This window comes from Dromiciops gliroides, chromosome 2 (assembly GCF_019393635.1).
Source record: "Dromiciops gliroides isolate mDroGli1 chromosome 2, mDroGli1.pri, whole genome shotgun sequence".
In the NCBI taxonomy this organism is placed as follows: Eukaryota; Metazoa; Chordata; class Mammalia; order Microbiotheria; family Microbiotheriidae; genus Dromiciops; species Dromiciops gliroides.
The window spans coordinates 350,273,963-350,283,207 of NC_057862.1; the positions used below are offsets into that span (position 1 = coordinate 350,273,963).

At 38.1% G+C, this 9,245-nt stretch overlaps 1 pseudogene; it reads right to left on the reverse strand.

Moving 5' to 3' along the window:
- Positions 1-8,129: 8,129 nt before the first annotated feature.
- LOC122739832 lies at positions 8,130-8,915 on the reverse strand (annotated as a pseudogene).
- Positions 8,916-9,245: the final 330 nt, after the last annotated feature.

The following is a 9,245-nucleotide window of genomic DNA, read 5'->3' on the forward strand; positions in this document are numbered from 1 at the left end:
TCCACGACTACACCTAGAGGACATCTAAGAAAAGACTTTTAGAGACTTTAAATGAACAGTTTTGATTTGTTGTTTTTGTTGTTTTTGTTGTTTTTTTCTTTCTGTTATAATATACACCATCTGTAACATGTATTCTCTGCAGAGGCCCTCCCTTTGCAAGACTAATGTCAAAGTGTCGGTTCATGAGGACAAAAAAAAAATCGCCCCTCTGGACAAAACTTTCCTGTCTTCCTTTTCTATATTGTTGTTCACATATTATTAGTTAGCAATATTGTTGTTCACATATTATTAGTTAGCAATAGTTATTATATTCTTTTTACTGTTCTGTCAAGGAAACATTTTGTTTCTTGAGGAACAACAGGGGGGACTGTAACGATTGGAATAACGCCACCTGCTGGATACTTACTGTAGAAGAGTTCTGCCCATGAAGGGAAGGTCTTTGAGGGCAAGACCAGGAGTCAGGAAGTGACGCGGGCTAGTGGGAGGAGGAAGGAAGAGACTGGCGCTCGGTCTCACTCTCTTTCCTCTGGACTCTGGCGGAGAAGGGAGCTAGAAATGCGCTCTCCCTTTAATAGATAGGAATCTAGGCCTTTCTCTCTCTCTTTATCAAATTCTTATTCTCCTTAATAAATGCTTAAAAGTCTAACTCTTGCTAAAGCTTATAATTTATTGGCGACCACTCATTAGATATTTTAGACAGTTTAGCTATAATTTTAACCCTTAACATGGTCCAATTACTCAAGGGTTCCAATTTACGCACAAAACTTAGCTAATCAGAACCCAGTATTCCCATCCCTAATCAGTTCTTCCTTATATGGGCATAACTCAAGAGTGGACCTTATTGAGACCAGGGCTCCTTGAACTATATGATTTTGTTAGCCAGAGAAAGAGGAGGGGATCTGAGACCTTTGTCCTAAAAAAACGGTCAGGAGGAGTATGATTGACTGTTAAATCATCATTGAGAGGAGACAACTACCCATTTTCTCACACTGTCCTCTTTTTGTTTTTTCCTCTTTGTTTTCACTTCCACTTTACATATAGAAAGGTGTGGAATGCTTGTCCAATATTTGTAATCTATAAACAATATAGCCTAATTCTGCCCTATTACAGATCTCTTCCCCTTGCTGGAGTCCTAATCCTGAGGTTTTTATTCTTTCTTCCTGTCCTTTAGTACTCCTTGGTATTCTAGGAGTTTTGGTTGTTTTGCTTGTGACTATTTCCTTACTCATTCTTGTAAACCACTCTTGTTCCCCACCTTGTCCCTGACCCCTCTTATTTACCTGAGTGTGGGGTGTAAATGTAATTGTATTCAATCTTTTCCTCATCTGGTTCACATGAAAGTGAGATTCATGTTCCCTCTACCATGTTCTCCTCGACTAAATATATTAAAGTTTAAGCACCTCTTTTATATGATCATGTTTTCTCTCTTCTCTTCCTTTCTTTCCCAGGCTATCCTTTTCCTTCAATTTTTGCCTTCCTCTAAGGCCATCAGCAGAGAACAAAATCACCTATAAGCTGTCTCATATTTACTTTTTTATGTAATCTTTAAAGATATTGGATTTCTGAGAGGACTTTTGTTTATTATCCTCCTGTTAGCATGTAAACAGTGTATCCCCACATATCCCTTCCAATCTTCTCTACACACTTGTAGTAAAGTAACCCTTTTATAACAAAGAATAAAATTGGAAAAGAAAAAATATATTCTCAGTTAAATTTACCAATACATCAAACAAGTTTATTTGTATATATAGTGCTCTGTGACCATCTGTGACTTCTACAAAGAGAGAAAGGAGCATTCTCATTTCTTTTTTGCTGGCTAAATCTTGCTCATTGTAATTATATGACATTCAATTTTGTTATTTGCATTTATATTGCTTGAGTCTTTGTATATAATGACTTCCTGGTTCTATTTTCCCCTTTACATTACCTCATGTAGGTCTTCCAATGCTTCCCCATATTTTTCATATTCATCATCTTTGTTAGTTGCAAAAGGTTAAACAAGTCAAATTAATGGAATCTTTTATTACTGACAGAAATGATTCAGCTACAGATATTTTATAATGTGTGGGATCTATCTATCTTTGATCTTTTGGGGGCAAATTCTTAGCAGTGAGGAAGTTAAAACTTACATTTTGGGGGGGGGTTGTTTTTTTTTTTGTGAGGCAATTGGGGTTAAGTGACTTGCCCAGGGTCACACAGCTAGTAAGTGGTAAGTGTCTGAGGCCGGATTTGAACTCAGGTCCTCCTGACTCCAGGGCCAGTGCTCTATCCACTGCGCCACCTAGCTGCCCCTAAAACTTACATTTTAAAGTACTTTTCCAAACTTTACCATGCAATAAAGAAATGAGTTATTATAGTATCCTAATACTTATTCCACCAAAGTTATTTCTTTTTGGTTGTATTTCCGTTTATCTGATGTGTACACAGTTAATACAAAATAAGAAAACATAATATGGTTGTGATATGTAGATGAAATCAACTAAAACATGACTATTGCTTGCTCAGGTGCTTAGTTTATGTTACCATATAACTATCACACAACCTCTGCATATATAGCATGATGGCAGTATATGGCACAAGGGATTAGGGACAAAGATACAGTACCTGTTGATTGATTTTTGGCTAAAGTATTATCAAATTGCAACTCATTTCCTCCTCACTTGAATTCACATGGATTAAGGTTTTATCATTCAGTCCATGCATGGAAGGATTTTAAATGGTATAATTTACTTCAACTAGTTATTGTTTGTGGGTTTTTATTTGGGGGGGGCATTGTTTGTTTTTGTTTTATTAAAAGAAAACCTTTTCTTCAAGCTCCTACCCAACACACCTGAGAACTTCTGAGGGTAAATTAAATTCAATTTTCAACATGCAAATGGACCAGGTAAGGAAAATGTATTAGAAATACTAAAATATAAAATTAACATTGAAATAATAAAACATCAGCTGACTTTATAGAACTTCTGCAAGAGGAAAGGATACTACAACATTCTATGTTTTATACTGAAACATAGTTTGAACAAGATTTAGTTCTATAGAGAGCTTGCCTCATTTAAGAAACAAAGATTTCCTTTTCTTAATCTTTAGTTTGTTAAAAAATCTCAGCCCATTGTCCCAAGAAAATTGTTTATGGCTTCAATTTTTGGATTATGCATATGGTTCCCCCCTAAAAAAAGAATGTAGTTAGAAAATAATGTGCAGTAGATAATAATATGAATCAGGTATGGAACAGGTAATTTATTTTTATACACAAAGGAAATGCTAATATTTAATAAAAGCAAACAAAATGTGATTTGGTAATTTAAGTTAGGGCAGCTAGGTGGCACAGTGGATAGATTTCCGGGTCTGGAATCAGGAAGGCTATTCCTGACTTCAAATCTGGCCTCAGACACTCAGTAGCTGTGTGACCCTGGGCAAGTAACTTAATCTCTTTTTGCCTCAGTTTCCTCATCTGTAAAATGAGCTGAAGAAGGAAATGGCAAACCATTCCAAAATCTTTGCCAAGAGAACCCCAAAAAGGAATCAGGAAGAGTTGCACACAACTGAAATGACTGAACAACAACACTATAATCTACCATAAGCCTAATTCTTACATCTCGTCAGAACACAAAGCAGTTTTCAGTACTGCCAATCAGGCATTTTTATATTTTACCTCAGATGAATACTCCCTAAACATATCTATTAGTAAAACAGTCAGTATTGGGGGCAGCTAGGTGGCATAGTGGATAAAACACCGACCCTGAATTCAGTAGGACCTGAGTTCAAATCTGACCTCAGAAACTTAACACTTAACTATCTGTGTAACCCTGGGCAAGTCACTTAATCCTCATTGCCCGCCCCCCAACAAAACAGTCATTATTTTTCTTGTCATTTCAATAATTCTCGGTTCCCGGGTGTCACCTTCCTTGACACCATTCGTGTCTGACCTACTATAGGACCTCTTGACCTACAGAACTCACTAAGTCACCTCTCTTCCTGGACATTTTCATTGTACTATATAATTCCCTAAGATAAGAAAAGAAAAGGCACAAAAAAACCAAAAGTGGCCAAGGGCTCAGGCATGAGCTCACTTAGTTGCAGACTTGTCAAGTTCTTCCACAAAGCAGAAGTTGCCATGGTACCAAGATAGATAAATACCCCTATTTCCCTACCCCCTCACTAAGAAATTTCATGCTACCTGGAGAACTGCAGCTGCATGAATACCAGTCAGAAGCTCATGTTCTCTTAATTGATGACATATCACTCCCCTGTCAGCACTCTTCAGGTGATTGACCGAAGGACCACTCCAAGGTTTTCCACAACATTCCAAAGTCCAAAGTCCTTGCAGTGTTGGGCCAGCAGAAGGTTAGAAGCAGCCAAGAAGTTTGTCATCAACCAAAGGCCCAATAAATGAATCACCATGTCCTTGGTGTCTCCTGAACCTTCCAGAGGAGCTCTGGGCTCATGTTCCTTGGATAGCCTCCATAAACCCATTTAACCTCTGCTACAGAGGGAACAATCTCACAAATTCAAGAGTTAGTACAAACTCTCCCTTTCCCCCCAAAAGGTATTTGGTAAATAATCCCCAAAACACATGTTCTGCTACTCTTGGGGCTTCAATTGTCAGCCATGCTGTCATGGCTGGAAACTGCTATCTGCTGATTTATCCACATATCTTCATTGGCTACATCTCCAAACACTTTCTTTTAAAGTAATAAACATTTAGGTGCAGCTAGGTGGCACAGTGGATAGAGCACCGGCCCTGGAGTCAGGAGGACCTGAGTTCAAATCCAGATTTAGACACTTAACACTTACTAGCTGTGTGACCCTGGGCAAGTCACTTAACCCCAACTGCCTCACCAAAAAAAAAAAATCCAAAAAAACAAAACAAAAATAAAGTAATAAACATTTTTATTTATATTTTTAATCATAAAAGTATTTTATTATTTTCCAGTTACATGTAAAGATAGTTTTCAACATTTGTTTTCATAAGATTTTGAGTTCCAAATTTTTCTCCCTCCCTCCCTTTCCCCCTCCTTGTCCAAGACATAAAGCAAGCTGATATAAGTTATATATGTACAATCACATTAAACATATTTCTGCATTAGTCATATTGTGAAAGAAAAATAAGAACAAAAGGGAAAAACCTCAAAAAAACCCCACCAAAACACCAAAAAGTAGAAACAGCATGGTTCAATCTGCATTCAGAATCCACAGTTCTCTTTTTCTGGGTGTGGAGAACATTTTCCATCATGAGTTCTTTGGGATTGTCTTAGATCATTGCACTGCTAAGAAGAGTCAAGTCTATCACAGTTGATCATCATACAATGTTGCTATTACTGTGTACAATGTTGTCCTGGTTCTTCTCATTTCATTCAACATCAGTCCACTTAAGTCTTTCCAGGTTTTTCTGAAATCTGTCTGCTCATCATTTCTTATAGCACAATAGTATTCCATTACATTCATATACCATGACTTGTTTAGCTATTCCCCAGTTGATGGGTATTCCCTCAATTTCCAATTCTTTGCTACCACAAAGAGAGCTACTATAAATATTTTTGTACATGCAGGTCCCTTTCCCTTTTTTATGATCTCTTTGGGATACAGACCTAGTAGTGGTATTGCTGGATCAAAAGGTATACACAGTCCCATAGCCCTTTGGGCATAGTTCCAAATTGCTCTCCAGAATGGTTGGATCAGTTAACAACTCCACGAACAATACATTAATTTTCCAATTTTTCCACAGCTTCTCCATCATTTATTATTTTCCTTTTTTGTCATATTAGCCAATTTTATAGGTGTGAGGTATTACCTCAGAGTTGTTTTAATTTGCATTTCTCTAATCAACAGTGATTTAGAGCATCTTTTCATATGACAATAGATAGCTTTGATTTCTTCATCTGAAAACTGCTTGTTCATAACCTTTGACCATTTCTCAATTGGGGAATGACTTGCATCCTTATAAATTTGATTTAGTTCCCTATATATTTTAGAAATGAGGTCTTTATCAGAAACACTGGCTGTGAAATGGTTTCCCAACTTTCTGCTTCCCTTCTAATTTTGGCTGCATTGCTTCTGTTTGTACAAAGACTTTTTAACTTAATGTAATCAAAATCATCCATTTTGCATTTCATAATATTCTCCATCTCTTGCCCCCTTCCCTCCCTCCTCTCCCCCTCCCTGCAGCAGTAAGAAATCAGATATAGATTCTATATGTGCAATTATTTCTTGGCTTGGCTGGTATCAGGTACTGCCCAGTATGCTGGTCAAAATCATATCTGTGCTTTGCCAGCCTGCCTCTCTTTCTTTATGGTCACAAACCCTGATCACAGGCACCATGCCTCATCTGTAGCCATCACTCTCCCTATGATGCAATTACCCTATGTTCAACCACACAGTCTCATGGGAACAATGGCCTTGGTGATACACTCTATAATTGTTCAATCAATCAAAAAAACATTTAGTAAATGTCTGCTATAAGCCAAGCACTATGTTAAGTACTTGGCTCAGGAATGTTGAACTATATAGACCTATTCCATCAGATATGTCCCTGTGAAGAGAATATTTATTAAAGATAATTTTAGAACTATGCACAGAAAAACCATGTACAGATTTTCAGTTTTCAGTCCTAGTATTTTGCTATTACTTAAAACTTCTGATGCTATCTATCTCTTCATTTAGAATAAAGTATACATTCCTTTGCCCCACAAATCTGGATCAGCCTGCTTGTCCTGACTTTCCTCATATTGTTTCCCTTCAGTTACTTTCTGTTCCAACAAAAAGACTATCCTACAGTCTATCTATCTCCTGTTTTCCATAAGTCATCTCCCATATTGTACCTCTGCTCAGGCTGTCCCAAATGCCTGAGATATGTTCCCATCCCTTGGCAGATTATCTATTGAAGTCTGACCTATTCTTTAAAGAGCAAGGTACCACCTCCTGTAAGAAAGGAAGGAAGGAAGAAAATAAGCATTTATTAAGCCCCTACTATGTCCCATGCACTGTGCTAAGCACTTTATAATTATCTCTTTTGACCTTCATAACCACTCAGGGAGATAAGTGCTATTATTATCCCCAATTTACAGTAGACAAAACTAAGTCAGATAGAGGTTAAGTGATTTGCCCAGAGTCATACACCTAGTGTCTGAAGCTGACTTTAAACTCAGGTCTTCTTGACTCCAGGCCCAGGATTTTATCCACTGGGCCACTTTCCTGAAATGCCCACTGACCCCTTTTCCTCTTGGTAATAGTCATCTCTTCCTTCCTCTTTTTTCATAGAACTTTGCCTCAATCTCTCTCTCTGTCTCTCCATCTCTCTCTCTGTCTGTCTCTCTCTCTCTCTCACTTTTATGATAGATTGGGTTAGGGTTTTTTTTTTCATTTTTATACTTTCCTTCTTCCCATTTTAGGATCTGATGCCTTAATGCTGAAGGAACCTGAAAGATCATCTAATTCACCTTATTAATTTTATAGATGAGAAAACTAAAGCCCATAGAATATAGGTAACTTGCCCAAGGTAACACAGGTAGATAGTAAGCTCCTGGAGAATAGGTTCAGTGTTTTTCGCTCGTTGTATCCCCAACACCTATTATACAGTACCTTGAACATGGTAGGTGCTCAATAAATTGTTGTGGAATTATGTTGACTTCTTTCCAATCCATATGAATGATCAAAGGGAGAGAGAGAGTGTGTGTTCTTCCATATTACATTCTCTATTTGATAGTACTTTTAAACACATTTAAATGAAATACTGGTTTAATTTATGAGTATAAGTGCTCCAATGATGTATATCACAACCTATCCATCTCTGCCAATCCTGCATAACTCTTGGCCCTGTTCTCACACAAGTTAATCACAAAAGTATAGCCAATACTCCAGGGCCCCATTCTTCAAGTTCTACTGGTAGTATTATAACAGTAAGGAAACTCCCATGATCTGTCCTCTAGCTGTCTTTCACTTGCCTCATAACCAACCTGTCTTACTTTTCAATAATACAATCCTTAATGGAATCTTTTATCTGATTGGCGTCAAATTCAAATAAAAATGGATCCCTGCAGTTGGCATATTGACTTCAGAAAACTACAAATTAGCAACATATATGCTATATTGTATTTTTAGTTATTTTGTTAAACATTTCCTGACTACATTTTTTTTTTTTTTGCAGAGGAAATAATGTAATTCCTTTATTTGAAAAATGATACTGAACCTTGGAGATCAGTTAAACCTACTGCTGGAATAGGGATTCTTTTTTAAACTGTGCTGTTCCTTCTCTTTAAACAGCTGGAGCTGTACACAGATGGTCAGAAAGCAGCAAATGAGTGTTTTCAGGACAGAACTCAGCTCCCGCGGCTCCTGTGTTTCCATTCATCTAGATTTTATTTCTTCTTAGCATTGACGTTTTTGCAGACCCAGTTCATGCCGTCCTGTACTCCTTCTGCTGTTAGGGCTGAGCAAGACTGGATCTGCCAGACCCTGTCTCGGATCATGTGGAGGTTCAGTCCTTCTGCAATCTCTGAGGCAGGGGCTGCAGTGAGCAAATCCTGTTTGTTAGCAAAGATGAGCACGGGGACACCACTTAGCTTTTCTTCATCCAGTAATTCAGCTAGTTCCTGACCCGTTTCTTCAAATCGTTTTCTGTCTGCACTGTCAATAACATATATAAGTACATCAGTATTTTCAAAATAATTCCTCCAGTATGGCCTGATTTTCCTCTGTCCACCAATGTCCCATACATTCAGTTTAAAACCTTGTGACTGTATACTTTTGATGTTAAAGCCCTACGTTGGTGTAATATGACTGATGTCTTCAGATGCAAGCTGCTTCAGGAGTGTAGTTTTGCCAGCATCATCCAAGCCCAGGAGAAGAATTCTCACCTCCTGGTCTGGTGCACTCTTCAATTTGCACAGGATTGAGAGTAAACCCATCCTCCCGCCGACTCCCTCCTCCTCCTCCTCCTCCTCCTCCTGCCTCCCCCGTTACCCTCCTGACTACATTTTAATCTAGTTTTAGCTGCACTAGGGAGTTTTGCAGCTTGTGACACCTCTATACTGCCTCTCCTTTATAGTTTCTTGTTTACAACCACTGGCTGGTATTTCTATGAAATTCCAGGATGGATTAGCAGTTTCTCCCCTTATGCCTGCCCCCCCCAAACACACACACACACACACACACACACACACACACACACACAGAGTAGAATCATGTTTAATATCTATTAATGTAAAAGTCAGAAGGAAAGATCTATCCCTACCCCAAAGAGCTGAACA